This window comes from Nerophis lumbriciformis, linkage group LG23 (assembly GCF_033978685.3).
Source record: "Nerophis lumbriciformis linkage group LG23, RoL_Nlum_v2.1, whole genome shotgun sequence".
Classification (NCBI taxonomy): Eukaryota; Metazoa; Chordata; class Actinopteri; order Syngnathiformes; family Syngnathidae; genus Nerophis; species Nerophis lumbriciformis.
Window position 1 is genome coordinate 25503553 of NC_084570.2, and position 17434 is coordinate 25520986.

Sequence of the window (17434 nt, forward strand, 5' to 3'; positions counted from 1 at the left end):
CCTTCAACCCTTGGTCTTTCTCCAGGTATCGCTCGGGATTGCTACATCACCACTGATGTCTTTCAATGTTTATCCACCATTATGTCAGGATGGTTTAACATCACCATTTGTATTAGTCTGGATCCAGAAGTCCCACAGAATCTTGGCCTAAGGGTTCTCAACCACATTCTGTGGTATCTGCCATCTTGACTCTGGGACCTCCAGATCATATTTGGTACAGATCTTCCGAAATGCCATGAATGCCTTGGTTCTCTACTGCTCCCCTCACCTCCCAGGGGGTGATCAAGGGTGATGGGTCAAATACAGAGAATAATTTTGCCACACCTAGTGTGTGTGTGTGACAATCATTGGTACTTTAACTTTAACTTAACATGCACCCTGCGGTGATGTGCTGCACCAACTAAGGGGCTTCTATGCACAGCCTGCATCCGAGGTGCTATTTGATGTGGTAGACCCTGGCCTCTACTGATCTTGTGATTAGTGCTTGTATATTTTCCCGATGTCAGCCACTTCTTCAATTGGTGGGTGGTACATGCCATGTAGGGGCATACTTGCCAACCCTCCCGGATTTTCCGGGAGACTCCCGAAATTCAGCGCCTTTCCCGAAAACCTCCCGGGACAAATTTTCTCCCGAAAATCTCCCGAAATTCAGGCGGAGCTGGAGGCCACGCCCCTTCCAGCTCCATGCGGACCTGAGTGACGTGTCAACAGCCTGTTTTCACGTCCGCTTTCCCACGATATAAACAGCGTGCCTGCCCAATCACGTTATAACTGTAGAATGATCGAGGGCGAGTTCTTGGTTTCTTATGTGGGTTTATTGTTAGGCAGTTTCATTAACGTCCTCCCAGCGCGGTAACAACACACAACAACAGCAGTCACGTTTTCGTCTACCTTAAAGCAGTTCGTCTGCCGTAAACAGCAATGTTGTTTTAATATATTGAGTTGGAGGCAATAAACAGACGAGGTGATGAAGTACGTCTCTTTACTGTAGACTTCAGAACAGACTCACACACTTGACGTCAGGTGCGCAACACCACGTAAATCGTTGGCCAACCAAAAAGTAACCCCAGTACGCTATAGCCAAAATTCACCAGGAGATGGCAACAGACAAACATAGATCACTCTATTACATTCCTCCCCTTTTAGAAATGTAGAAGTTACTCAAAATAAATAAACAACCCAACCAAAAATGCAGCAGCTCAATTAAAAAACTGTACTTAAGCCACATTCTTTTTTTTTTTTTAGTACTGAACTCTTAACCCTCATTTGTAAACAATAACATGCTTATTATACAAACAGTATTTGTACACCTTTAACACAGATTTTTATACTGTCTTCAGAGATTCAGTTTTGTTGGTGGTACTCGAAACCTTTCTGGGTACTTGCGGATCACTGGTGGGGTTTTTGTTGTGGGTGATCTGGGTTCTGATGATGGCAACTCAGCAGCCATTTAATCTGGTTCAATGATGAGACTAGTTTGTGTCTGACTCACTGATGGTCCTGATGATGGAACTGAAACAGCACTGTCCAGTTGTACTGATGGCACATTTTCTGCAACTGGTGGAGACAAGATAACTGGCAGTCTCTCCATGTTTTCTTGCCATGGTAACATGTGATCCACATGCACTGTGCGCTGTCTCTGTCCCTCTTGATGGATAGATAGATTGATTGATAGATCACTCTATTACAGTTGTGACACTCTTAAACAGGACAATACTGCCATCTATTGTACATGCATCTGTGACAATAACATCTACGGCTTTTAGAGAGTGCAGTGCACAACTGCGCACACAACAAGGAGACGAAGCAGAAGAACGAGGAAGATCCAGCCATGGCGACGCCGACGACGTGTAAGATGAAGAAATATGCTTGTAAGTTCCAAGCCGCAGCTGCGATTGGACCTGGATAGCCTCCGGGAAGAAGGCTACCAAGTGCTTGGCAGTGAAGATCTTCCTCAGGAAGCAAAGATTGACCGGTTTTGGGCCATGCTAGGGAGAAATGGAAGATTCCAGACTCTAGTGCATTTGATAAAAGCACTTTTGTGCGTGCCACACAGCAATGCATCATCAGAGAGGGTGTTCAGCATGGTTAGAAAAATAGTGACAAGGATGGACAATTCAACCCTTAACTCAACAATGAGTAGATGAGTCGTATGTGTGTGTGTATGTGTAAATAAATGAACACTGAAATTCAAGTATTTCTTTTATATATATATATATATATATATATATATATATATATATATATATATATATATATATATATATATATATATATATATATATATATATATATATATATATATATATATATATATATAAAATAAAACAAATGTGTATATATATATATATATATATATATATATATATATATATATATATATATATATATATATATATATATATATAGCTAGAATTCACTGAACGTCAAGTATTTCTTTATATACATATATATATATATATATCTGTAAATATACTCCGCCCCTTTTAGCCACACCCCCCACCCCCCTCCCCCCACCTCCCGAAATCGGAGGTCTCAAGGTTGGCAAGTATGTGTAGGGGCCTTAATTTCACTGACAGCATATCTGACTCTTCATCCTTATTAGGTTTCTGTTCATTTATATAGCGCTTTTCTTTAGTGACTCAAAGCACTTTACATAGTGAAACCCAATATCTAAGTTACATTTAAACCAGTGTGGGTGGCACTGGGAGCAGGTGGGTAAAGTGTCTTGCCCAAGGACACAACGGCAGTGACTAGAATGGCGGAAGCGGGGATCGAACCTGGAACCCTCAAGTTGCTGGCACGGCCGCTCTACCAACCGAGCATACCGCCCCACACAATAATACAATAATAATACAATTCCAATTCCGAACCAAACCTGGCCCAGCAACATTCAGAATAGCAATCAACAGAGTAATTGAGAGGACACACAAACATGATGCAAAACAATCCAAAGTATTCAAACAAAAATTAATAATATCAACAGCATTATCAATATTAATAAGAATTCCAACATAACAGTGATTAAAAATCCCTCATTGTCATCACAGACATTTTTTTTTAAATACAAAAATAAAATTAATAATTGTGTCACAGTGGCTTACACTTGCATCACATCTCATAAGCTTGTCCGATATTTACCACACGGATAAAAATAAGTCTTATTTTAGGTTCATTTAATAGTTAAAACCCAGTTAAATAATCTTCTTGGTGTACACTTGGAAGCCTGTTGTTGGCATTGTTCTGTGTAATACTGTAAAATGGCTCATTTTGGAGTTATATTTGATATGTGCGGTAGAAAATGGATGGATGGATGGATGTGTATATATATATATATATATATATATATATATATATATATATATATATATATATATTTATATAAATATATACATCATAGGGCTATCAAGATATATTTTTTTTCAAATCAGATTAATTACACTCTTGAACTGTGATTAATCATGAATAATCACAAGTTATTACTCGCTTGCATATTAAAAATTCACTAAAGAAAATACCCCAATATTTAGACACAAATGCAATTTTGTTGTCAGAATGTGATCAAAGCATGTTTTTAAAAATGTTTTACTTAACTGCAAGGCATTAATTTGCTTAAAAATGGGTGACAGTAAGTATACTAAGAATTAAGAGCACATTTTTAGAGTATTTGCAATAATATAGCAAAGTACAGATAGTAAACACACCCATAAACAACTTAACATAATGCAGTATTTACATCTGCATCTACTCTTTCTTAAAAAAAAAAAGGCACATCATAGAATGATGTTTGCATCCTTTAGATCAGGGATGTTAAACTCATTTTAATTAAGGGCCACATCACAATTATGGCTGCCATCAGAGGGCCGCGTGCAACAGCGAATAATGTATGAATTTGCCTCTGGATTTCATTATTAATTATGTTTTTTTAAGTAGACTATCGATTTTACAGTAAAAAATGTATATTTATAAAATGTTACTGTAAAATATTGTTTTTTTTATTTCTTACACACATTTTACAGTAAATATAAAATCAGTACCACTGTTTTGTTTTTTATGGAAAAAACTGGCAGATTAGTTACCAGAATTTTACTATTAAATTTACATTGGTTTTTACAACATTATATTGTTAATGGAAAAACCGTACACGTTCCTGTTTTATTCTGACAATTTAGCTGCCAGTTTTTCTACCGTAAAAACAAATGATTCGTATTGTAATACACCGTTAAAATAGTATTTTTTTTTTCAATTTACAGTAATATGCTGTAAAGAACACCGTAAAATGTATTGTCATTTTTATTAATTTGATGGGTAGTTTGCTGCACAATCATAAGTCAAGCAGATATTTAAGTGTTTATTTTTATTTAGACACAAAATGTTTGGAAAGTATGACAATATGCTGCAATATTTGTTGCAATAATGGATACTATTAAAGTTTAAAAGGCATGCAATTTCAAGCAGTACATATATTTTTTCTGTCAAAATGAAAACAATTTATTACAATTAGTGAGAAAATATTAAGTACTTTATTGACACATATCATTTCCAGGTGTTTGCGGGCCAGATGAAATGATATCGTGGGCCAGATCTGGCCCCCGGGCCTTGAGTTTGACACATGTGCTTTAGATGTATTAAAAATAAGTCTAGTCAATCAAACATCTTGAATAGATTGTATTTTACACCCTCTCAGTTGTTTAAAATGGGTACAGTAGAGAGCAAGTTATGTAACAAGTGTCTGACAACTGAAGGCACTCTCATTCATTTCCTGTGGGAATGTCAGAGAATAAGCGGTAAAAAATGAATGGATGGATGTCAGAGAATTAAGAGTTGTGTCTATTGTGAGATGTGCCTTGGTTGTCCGTTCGAGGCCACCGTAGGTCACGTAACGTGCGTCACCAGACCTGCTAATGTTAGCCAACTTATCTCATGTGTGTTGAAGTGCACTATTGCAGGCGGCTGATGGGAGTCGTGTAAAAAAACAAGCTCATCTTTCTCATGAACATGACATGATGTCACAGTCGAGGACGACACGCCTGCAGTCACCAAAGAATGACAAGGTTTGGGTCCCCAGAACCGTTTCATTACCGTATGGAGGCAGCACTTGTCACACTTTCAAACCTTACAAGACATTTTGTATGCAGTTTGAAAGCCGCAGCCGAAGAAACGAATCACAGACAGACGCAGCAATTTATCGACGACGGCAAAGTTATCGAGTTCATTTTCATTTAATGGTCGATTGATTGACTTACTACTATCAGTGCAGTCCTACAATTGTATAAACGTTTTCAATACCTCTGGACATCGACTTAAATGCTTTTTATTCCCATTTAAAGCCTTAATTTTCGCATAATTCATTGATTGCGTTTTAATGCCCCGCGGAAGCCCTGTATGTGCTTAGCTTTAAGATGCTATTTTAAACTTGTTGTGCGCCAATGATAAGAAAGTATGTCACTGCAATGCCAACAAATTACCTCAGTTTTATCTACAGTTCCATTGGAGTTTGTTCTGAAGTGAAATTGACCGCCTCTCATCACTCATCTTTGCACCGTGTAACAATAGGTGCATACTTTCGGTTTTACATGCGGTCATAACTAATGGTGTGATCTTTTTTTAAATTAATCACATGCGTTAACGCGTTATCATTGACAGCCCTATTATACATATACTGTATGTATATGTATATGTATATATATATATATATACACATATATACATATATATATATATATATATATATATATATATGTGTGTATATATGTATATACATATGTATATGTGTATATATATATATATATATATATATATATATATATATATATGTATTTATATACACACACACTAACCGGGGGATAGGTTGATTGGCAACATTAAATGGTCCATAGTGTGTGAATGTGAGTGTGAATGTTGTCTATCTGTGTTGGCCCTGCGATGAGGTGGCAACTTGTCCAGGGTGTACCCCGCCTTCCGTCCCAATGCAGCTGAGATAGGCCCGTGACCCCGAGAGGGACAAGCGGTAGAAAATGGATGGATGTATATATATATATTTCCAAACAAACAGTGGGTGATCTCAATCAGTAAAAATATATTTGACATTTACAAGCTCACTCGCTTGACTTTTATAAAAAGAAAACTTGAATCTGTAAGATTACATGAATGTTGACATTCATATACAAATGCTCAAAAAGGGACTACTGTATATGAAAGTTCAGACTTCCACATATTCTTTGCTCGATTTGGATACAGATTCATCCCTGAAACATTATCTTTATCAATGGAAATGTTGAGTGTAAGCACAAAGTATAGCTTATTTGATAGTTAAAAAGTATTCCAGGGTTTGTTATCACTTAATCATTTCATAATTCTATATTTAAAATCAATTCAACCAATGGTGGCATCTTGCAAGCATACAGAGTCTCAAACAAGCCCACAATTTAATTTAAGGCCAGCATCATGACGAGAAAAATGCCCCTCGATAATTGCATCAACTTCTTTTTAATAAACCTTGTTAACCAGCAAGCTCATTTCGTTTGCAAATACAGATAACGCTGGCTTAATTTTTTTCTGTTTAATTTATTTACTGTGCATTTTAGAGAATATTCATCATACGAGAGTCCATCCATCCATCCATTTTCTACCGCTTATTCCCTTCGGGGTCGCGGGGGGCGCTGGAGCCTATCTCAGCTACAATCGGGCGGAGTACACCCTGGACAAGTCGCCACCTCATCGCAGGGCCAACATACGAGAGTCGGATAAAAAAAATCAAACCGGTTTAAATCTGTTCTTGCAAATGAATAAATGTATAACAATTATATATACAATTAAATCACGATTAACAAACTTGATCATGGTTTGTAAACCAAACATTTTGTGCAGTGAAGCGGATATCACCATAAGAATACATGTAATCAATAGTAATTTGTAGCCTTGACATAAGTCCTTTTTACTGGACACTTTGAAGACACTATGTGTGTGTGTGTGTATATGTGTGTGTGTGTGTATATATATATATATATATATATATATATATATATACACATTACAGTGTTATATATATATATATATATATATATATATATATATATATATATATATTACAGTGTTAAATATATATATATATATATATATATATATATAATATATTACAGTGTTTTATATAAATATATATATTACAGTGTTTTTTATATATAAATATATATATATATATATATATATATATATATATATATATATATATATATATATCTCAAACCAACATAAAAAGGGGATAATGGCTCAACAATCTCTTTTTTTTTTAATCCAAACAACACAACCGCATTACAGCAAGATTAATTGTCAACACGCACACACACACAAAAAGTCTTGTTGGTGTGCTCCAAAATGTGAACCACCGTATTGCTACAGTAAAAAACAAAAAAGGAATATCATTTTACTTTGTGTCTGTGAATACTTGTGGCATTGTTGAACAGTCACAACAATGTTGTTGAAGTAGTCACTGCTAGCGTTAGCACAAACTAGCCCTGTGAGGCGATCTTTCATTGGCTTGTGTCCCGGTAGTGCCTTCTTGCTGTAACAAGGGTCCTCTGTGGCATCTTTTTCTGTCTCATCACAATTAAAGACTTGCTGCGGAACAAATCCCCCTTCGCTGAGAACATCCTCGAACTGAAGGTGCCACAAACGGGAGGCTAACTAGCTAAAACGATAGGTCAAAGAGTAGGTTAAATTTTCTAGCAAACCGAAGCTAAAGATAGTAGACATAAACTTTATTAATCTTTTTGGAAGGCACTCAAAGATAAATAGAAAAAGAGTAACAAATAAGTTACATAAAACGATACAATAGAATATCTATATATATTTACACAGACAGGTGTTATTGCAGCGGTAGCGGTGTTGTTTAGCGGAAGCGAGACTGTGAGAATTTGGACACATTTAAAGTGTTTCTGGCCACACAAAGTGATATCTAAGATAGGCTTACACAGCTCTGACCTGCGCAAGGTACGACAGTTGTGGAAATAAACACATCAGAAGTGCCGCTTCGAAACAGGAATTGATGTCATCAAAATGGCTTCAAGCGGCATGCAAAATGAATGAATGAATGAAGCGTTGGTACGCCGAGACATGGTTCTCACACAGAGGCATATTTGTCATGATGTAAATGTTCGTAAAGCGAAAAGGTCGCAAATAGAGGCGGTCCTAAATCAAAGTTCCAAGTAAAAGCAACTGATTGAGACTTCAGATGTTGAAATTGATTGTATTATTAATGCTGAAATCTCACACACAACAATGCCATACATATTTTGACATTCAGTGACAGGCCTTTCAGACTTCAAACACAAATTCATTTCAAGGTGCCATGTTTTTATTTGTCTTCTTGACCTGCTACCTGAAGGTAAAAAACATTAGGCGGAAGGGGAAGAAATGCGGGCGTGTAGAGAAAAGATCAAAGTCGATTGAGTCTGATGAAAAGACAGAGCGTAAGATTACAGTAACTGCAGGAGCAAATGAAACAAGACAAGAAGTGAAAGCAGAAAGCGTCAGGCGTTGCCATCTGGAGCGAAGGCTCTCATGTCAGTGTGAGCCAACAAAAGACGACAAGAAGGGTACACACCAGCCCCCGGTCAGACATTATTAAAAGGTCAAGCAAGGGGGGATAGAGGTGCTATTCGGACATAAGGAAAGAAAGGCAGAGGTTGACAGGCGGAGTTTGTAGACAGCCATGAATACGTGGTGACATTGATTGATTGATTGATTGAAACTTTTATTAGTAGGTTGCACAGTACAGTACATATTCCGTACAATTGACCACTAAATGGTAACACCCGAATAAGTTTTTCAACTTGCTTAAGTCGGGGTCTTCGTTAATCAATTCACATGGTAGTAGGGTTGTACGGTATACCGGTACTAGTATAGTATCGTGATACTAATGAATCAAAAATAGTACTATACTCTGATTGAAAAGTACCGATTGCCCTTTTTTTTCTTCTTTTTTTTTTAACGGGCATGATGGCGCGCCGTCGTGACATTGCTGGTTTTACGAGCAGAGGAGCATGTTCGACAGCGCACAATCACAGAGTACTTACAAGCAGCCACGGTGTGTGGACAGAAAAGGGAGAATGAACGCATTTTGGCTTAAAAACTAACGATAAAGGTGAATCTATAACACTGAAATGCTGCTCAGCAAGCTGTGTTTTAAACCATGGCTAGCTGGCTAGCGGCTAACGTCCTTCCGCAGTCGGCATTGTTTTAGCTTCTTCTAAATCGCTAATCCTCGCCTCTTAATGAAAACAAATGCCATGGGTGGATCTACACCTAGGGATGTCCCGATCCAGGTTTTTGCACTTCCGATCCGATACCGATATTGTTTTTGCATTTCCGATCCGATACGATACTGATCGATACCGATACTGACCGATACTGGCCTATCCGAGCATGTATTAAAGTTTAAAGTTATTTAGCCTACTTAGTTGTCAGAATCATATTGAAAAGCCAGCTGAATTAGGGGAGTTTGAATAATACACAATGGTTGGTAACAAGAAACTGACCTGTTTATTCAAGGATAAACACAAAATAGACAAAATTATAATATGCACCTATTTTTCTGTTGTTTGGATACTTTACATTTGTTTTGGGCGATACTACAAATGTGGGTATCGATCCAATACCAAGTATTTGAAATTTTCAATATCATTGAATAGTTACATTTTTGATCACAATTATAATCGGACAAAAACTCAGGATGGCAGTGTAACAATATCTTAAATATTTGAAAATATTAACCATGTACACTTAAAGCAATTATTGGTACATTGTTATTTAAAAATATTATGGTTTTACTTCAAATACATATTTATTGTGTTGTATCAATAAATATGAGAATTCTTGCATTCCCTTCAAGGGTCAGAAACTCAAAACTTTAGGTGCCAATTTTAAGTTTAATTTAATGATACATTTGTGTAAGAACCACAAGTATTAAATGATAATGGTGCAATATTGGGAGATACGGTATCCTGGGTGTTTAAAAACCAACAATGTTCACTAAATTGAACACAAAACTACCTCACAAAACCGTAAAAACATCCGCACCGTGGATTTTGTGAACTTTCCCACCCCCAATATATACAAATAATATATCTGTGTTGGCCCTGCGATGAGGTGGCGACTTGTCCAGGGTGTACCCCGCCTTCCGCCCGAATGCAGCTGAGATAGGCTCCAGCACCCCCCGCGACCCCAAAAAGGACAAGCGGTAGAAAATGAATGAATGAATGAATATACATGACAAACAGAAATGGCATCATTGAACTAGGGCTGGGCGACATGGCCTTTTTTTAATATTGCGATACACAATATATATCTCGATATTTTGCCTTAGCCTTGAATGAACACTTGATGCATATAATCACAGCAGTATGATGATTCTATGTGTTTTGATTGATTGATTGAGACTTTTATTAGTAGGTTGCACAGTGAAGTACATATTCCGTACAATTGACCACTAAATGGTAACACCCCAATAAGTTTTTCAACTTGTTTAAGTCGGGGTCCACTTAAATTGATTCATGATACAGATATATACTATCAGATATATACTATCATCATAATACAGTCATCACACAAGATAATCACATTGAATTATTTACATTATTTATAATCCAGGGTGTGGAGGGGGGCGCCGGATGTAAGTGTCAGAGTTTGATATGAGAATAAATCTAAAGTTAAAATATAGGGTAGAAATGCACCCATTTGCAGGAAATGTAGTCTTGATTTTCAAAATTTTCTTTCAAGGCTTGCATGTCTACATTAAAACATTCTTCTTCATACTGCATTAATATATGCTACTTTTAAACTTTCATGCAGAGAAGGAAATCACAACTAAAAAAATCACTAATTTTTTCATACGGTGTTGATGTGGAAATTTTTGCCTCAGCATTTTGATGGTGTGGGCGTGTGGCACCGGATGGAGATAAGCGTCTCGACAGACGTCACAATATTTGAACAATGATGACGAAAACTGTTTTCTCTGTCGTGTCCGTGCAGGGGCGCCGCTAGGGATTTTGGGCCCCATGAAAATAATCTTTACAGGGCCCCCAACACAGCGGCAACATTTTTTGATGCTATTTTACATACAATTATGCATTTTAATGGTATTTTTGACTATCATTACCATATTTTTGAAAGAAGAACAGCATCACAGTTGACATGTACAGTAGGGGAAGAACTGAGCACTCTGAATACAATGGAATTCATTTTGAGTCATTTATTTGCTGCACCACTGATTCTTAAATTGGAAATAAACTCTTATTGAATAAGAACAGCTTGATAAATTTCCTGCAGGGGTTGATGCTTCCAAAACAAATAAAGGTATTGTTACCAGGACATGGAAAATAAAACATATGTGATTATATGTTAGTTAATAACTTAGTGTCATTATTTTTCTGTATTATAATTTCATCATCATTAGGGGCCTCTCTGGGCCCCCCTCCATCATGGACCCCTAGAATCCGTCTCCTTTACGCCCCCTTTTCGGCGCCCGTGTCCGTGTGTCGAAAATTGTTATGCGCTTATTTTTTTATTAGATTTTGTGCGTGGCATAGATTTGCTATGCGCAGAGGACGTTTAAACAGTGCGCAATTGCACAGGCGAGCACTTTAGAGGGAGCGTTGCTCGCACGGCTGCGCTAGCATCACAGCTAACGTTAGCCATGCTGCTACCTTTCTGCTCGGGGAGGACGTATACGTATGTGACGTATGACGTGACGTGTGTAAGAAGGTGCGCTCGCTGTCTGTGAGAGGGAGACACAGGAAAGAGTGAGAAGAGCCTGTCGTGTAATGCCAGCAGCTAAAAGCAACTGCGTGAGATTCCACAGACCTGTGGATGTGTTGAAGGAGTGCTGGAAAATGCGGAACGGAAATTACGGCGCAGCAGAAAAGTGGAATGTATTATTTAAATAAGTGCGTTGGAAAACACGGACCGGAGTTTTATTTTAAACTGGATCTGGATCGGCATTTTACCAAATCAAATCAAATCAACTTTATTTACCATGCCTTGCCGATACGCAATTTTTGGCAAATATCGGCAGCCGATCCGATCCAAATATCGGATCGGGTCATCCCTATCGACACCTGACATCCACTGTAATGATACCAAGTACAGTCGATTCCAAGTATCTATTCGATACTACTATGATTACATCAATATTTTTCATTGTCACAAAATCTTTTTTCCGTTTTTTAAAATTCATATGTTTATAAACTCAGGAAATACTTCCATGGACACATGAGGACTTAGATTATGACCAATGTATGATCCTGTAACTACTTGGTATCAGATCGATACCTACATCTGTGGTATCATCCAAAACGTATGTAAAGTATCAAACAACAGAAGAATAAGTGATTATTACATTTTAACAGAAGTGAAGCTAAAACATGTTGAAACGGAATATAACCAGATAATCACAGTAAATGAACAAGTAGATTAATAATCAATTGTGTACTGCTTGTCCTTCATAATTTTAACAAAATAATAGAATGAGAAATGACAATATGTTACTGCATATGTCAGCAGAATAATAGGAGTCTTAGATAGTTTACTTACTACTAAAAGACAAGTTGTCTAGTATGTTCACTATTTTATTAAAGGCCAAAATTGTTCTTTGATTGCAATAATCCATCCATCCATCCATCCATCCATCCATCCATCCATTTTCTACCGCTTATTCCCTTCGGGGTCGCGGGGGGCGCTGGAGCCTATCTCAGCTACAATCGGGCGGAAGGCGGGGTACACCCTGGACAAGTCGCCACCTCATTGCAATAACAAACATGTTTTAATGTACCGTAAGATTTTGTGTTAAAATAAAGCCTATAATGCAATTTTTTGTGGTCCCCTTTATTTAGAAAAGTATCGAAAGACATTTTTGTACCGGTACCAAAATATTGGTATCGGAAAAACCCTACTTAGTAGTATACTATACCCTGTACGAATTGGTTAAATGTACTATATTGTTTTATGTTTAAAAAACATTTCGTACAACTCTTGTGATTCTCTTGTGGTACGGTATATAAAGGTTAAATCTAGAAGCTTAGGAATACCAGTGGGGTCCAAAGTGTGGCCTGGGGGCCATTTGTGGCCCGCAGCTAATTTTTTTAACGGCCCGCGGCACATTCTTAAAATACTATTACAAAAATAAATAACACAAAAACTGGACTAAAAGAGTTAACAGGTGAAATGTAATAAGAAAAAGCTGCAATGTTGACTCTAATAACACAGTTTTTTTCTTTAAAGCTGCTATTGTTGAAACAATAATTATGAATCAAAATTAATGTTATGAATTATTGACCTATCGAAGGCTCCAATTACTTCACATAAAAATTTCCACTTTTATACATTTTTTGGGGAAAATATTGCATATTTTGTGTATTTGCTAAAGAAAAAGTTTTCAGTGACAAAACGGCATAAATTAAACAAACAAAAAAATAATACACATGTATAATCGATGGATAAGTCTGAAATTGAACATGATAGTTAAGCATTGAAAGTAAAACAAATAAAAAAATTATGTATGACTTATTTTAAGGGACAAGCAGTAGAAAATGGATGGATGGATGGTTGACTTATTTTTAACACTTTTATGAGTTGGGCACGTTTGAATCCCTGAGATTTTTTTTTTTTTTTAATCGTTATTTTTTTTTAGAAACTAATAATGAATCAAAATCAATGTTGTTATGAATTACTGACATATTTAAGGTTCCAATTAGTTCACATTAAAAATTAAGTTTTTATATATTTTTAAGGAAAAATATTGCATATTTTGTGTTTTTGCTATAAAAACAATAACAATGTTTTCATTGACAAAAATGGCATAAATTAAACAAACAAAAAGTAATAATTTATAATCGATGGATAGGTCTAAAATTGATCTCGATAGTTAAGCATTGAATGTAAAAAAATTAAATAATATATGACTTATTTTTAACACTTATTTAAGTGGGGCATTTTCAGATCCCTGTGAATTTTAGTGGGATTTTTTTTTTAAATGGTTATTGTTTTTCAGAAACTAATAACGAATCAAAATCAATATTGTTATGAATTACTGACATATGTAAGGTTTCAAATACTTCACATCAAACATTTAATTTTTCCATATTTTTTGGGGGGAAATATTGCATATGTTGTGTTTTTGCTATAGAAAAACAAAGTTTTCAATGACGAAACGCAATAAATTAAACAAACTAAAAAATAATAACTGATAATCGATCGATGGATCTGAAATTGATCGAGATAGTTAGGCGTTGAAAGCTAAGAGAATAAAAAAATAATGTATGACTTATTTTTAACACTTTTATAAATGTGGTACTTTTGGATCTGTTTGAATTTTAATGAGATAAAAAAAAAACAGTTTTCTGTTTTTCAGAAAAGTAAATCAAAATGAATCAAAATCATTGTTTCTATGAATTATTGACATATTTAAGCTTCCAATTACTTCGCGCCAAATATTTCACTTTGAAATATTTTTATGGGAAACTATTGCATGTTTTTCTTTTTGCCATAAAACAAAGGGTTTTTATTCAACAAAAATGGTAACTGTAAAACATAATAAAAACAAAAATGGCAGAAAGATATTAAGTTAATTATGAGATTTAAGCGTGGAATAAAAATATATAAGACTTGATTTACACATTTTTATAACGGAGGCCCTTTTGGGTCCCTGGGATCGAACTTGAGGGGAGTCCTAAAAATAGAAAAAAAATCTCTATATTGTATGGGTTTTGAAAAAAAAAAATACAAAATGGCTGTATGTTTAGATTTTTCAGTGTGTGGCCCTCAGTGGAAAAAGTTTGGACACCCCCGATTGAAACTGTCTGATGATATTAACACAAAATATGAAAAGTCAAGGAAAGTTTTAAACGACGCCGCGTTTGCTAATGGCTAATACTTACGAGCTACATGCAACGTTAGCCTAACCCAACCAGCAAGCCTCAGTCTGCATGTAGCCTAGTACTTTATGAGCTAGCATAGTAACACAACACAGTGTTAATTGATTATTTAAGCGGACAAACCTTTTGTTTTCGGTTTCCTCGCTACAGAGACGCTCCGTGGAGGTTCTGTGTGAGAGCTGTCTCCTCTTGTTCAACGTGAGTCCATGTCTAAATCAGATGCCAACACATTACATTCCCATATGTTTTCCCAATAATGTTGTTATTTTTGTGCGAACAGTGGATTCATTACAGTGCTTAGAAAAATGAATTATATGTGCTTTTAATAGTTTTTTTTGTTTTTAGTCCAAGAAATCTTAAAACGGCGCCACTTTTTCAAGGAACTCACATTGTGGTCAAAGTTGGAACTGCGACTAAACTCTTCAGGCTCTCTGCTGCTATCTCAGTGTTGAAATCGGTAGTGCATTCTTCACTCACATTTAAAGTGAAAATTGCCGCAAAATAACAGGAGTGTAATTAGGGATGATGTTTGATAAGAAATTATCGAGTTCGAGCCTATTATCGAATCCTCTTATCGGACCGATTCCTTATCGATTCTCTTATCGAGTCCAGATAGGTTGTTGTATATGGAAAAAACACAATATTTGGTTTAACAAAAGCTCACTTTTATTATATAAGAAAAAAATAAAATCTAATAAATAAATAAATATTGACTGTTACCCCCCTAAAAAAATAAAAAATAAAAATAAATATTGACTGTTGTTACCCAAAGTATATTAAGTGGGATTTTTCAGAAAAACAAATATATACAGTATCACAAAAACAACCTGTCTCTGTGATCACTATAGGTGTATAAATAATAATATAGTGTTAAATAAAATCAGTCCCTTGGGCACAAAACTTAAAATAATACAGCTCTCCAAAAACTGCACTTCTGCTGCTATTTGACATAACAGTTTGTTATGATGCTTTGACATTTTTGCACTTTATTTCTTTATTGAAAGAAAATTCTATGAAGAGAAAAGTTGTTTTCAAATGTGGTTACAATGCTAAAAAATGAAAAGTTAAAGCTAAAAAAAGAAATACACTTTATTAAGTTAACATTATTTCTTTATAGGGGGAAAGATGTGATGTTATGAGCTAGGCTAGGGAATATAACAACTACACTACTACCCAGCATGCAACAGGAGTGACGAGCATGCGCGGTACCCCTGAAAAGTGTTGTTGCATGTTGCCACCCGGCAGCTAAGAATGAGGTTATGAGCACGCTGTGAAAGTAAACGTCAAGAACTCAGCCAACACGCCTCGTCTGCATTATTTATAATTATACAGACAACACATATACAGTGCGACTTTGGGTATTTAGAAAAGCGCTATATAAATCCCAGGTATTATTATTATTATTATTATTATTATTTTGTTTTGTTTACAAGGAAAGAAAAACAAAAGTTAAGAAAAGGAGATCATGTCATATATGTTGTATATATATGTATGTGCTGCGGTTGCTTTAAGAACATTGCGACAGCTGCCGTAAAGGAGGTGCGTTGCTAGCCTTTTTGCTATGTTTCCGGTTGGTCGTAAAAGTGTTCGTCATGTGTTTGTACCCTGCTCAAATCTCTCAGTAAAGTTATTCATTGGATTATACCTTTTGTTTTGAACTTTATTACACCTTGGAGCGCTTTTTCCGGTCCATTGTTTTTCCTGCTTTCGCTATCTGCGCTAGGGATGTCCCAATCCGATATTTGGATCGGATCGGCCGCCGATATTTGCAAAAAAATGCGTATCGGCAAGGCATGGGAAAATGCCGATCCAGATCCAGTTTAAAAAAAAACTCCGTGTTTTCCAACGCACCGATTTAAATAATACATTCCACTTTTCTGCTGCTCCCTAATTTCCGTTCCGCATTTTCCAGCACACCTTCAACACATCCACAGGTCTGTGGATTCTCACGCAGTTGCTTTTAGCTGCTGGCATTACACGACAGGCTCTTCTCACTTTTTCCTGTGTCTCCCTCTCACAGACAGCAAGCGCACCTTCTTACACACGTCACATACTGTCACGTCATACGTCACATACGTATACGCCCTCCCCGAGCAGAGAGGTAGCAGCATGGCTAACGTTAGCTGTGATGCTAGCGCAGCCGTTCGAACAATGTTCCCTCTAAGGTGCGCGCCTGTGCAATTGCGCACTGCTCAAGCGTCCTCTGCGCACGGCAAATATATGCCACGCACAAAATCAAATAAAAAAATAAGCGCATAACAATTTTCGACACACGGACACGACAGAGAAAACAGTTTTCGTCATCATTGTTCAAATATTGTAACGTCTGTCGAGACGCTTATCTCCATTTGGTGCCACACGTCCACACCATCAAAATGCAGAGGCAAACATTTCCAGATCAACACCGTATGGAAAAAAATAGTGATTTTTTTAGTTGTGATTTCTTTCTCTGCATGAAAGTTTAAAAGTAGCATATATTAATGCAGTATGAAGAAGAATGTTTTAAT

The 17434-nt window shown here is 36.3% G+C and overlaps 1 protein-coding gene across 4 annotated transcripts in view; it reads left to right on the forward strand.

Moving 5' to 3' along the window:
* Window positions 1-17434, forward strand: part of LOC133622315 (copine-8-like) — a 417761-nt gene that overhangs the window by 77091 nt on the left and 323236 nt on the right. The window contains exon 1 of one of the 4 annotated variants that reach the window (XM_061984912.1): window positions 4873-5054. The exons of the other annotated variants lie outside the window; for them this stretch is intronic. The gene's annotated coding sequence lies outside the window, so the exon portion shown is untranslated. Of the gene's footprint in view, window positions 1-4872; window positions 5055-17434 lie in introns of those variants that run through there. 4 annotated transcript variants of the gene reach the window in all.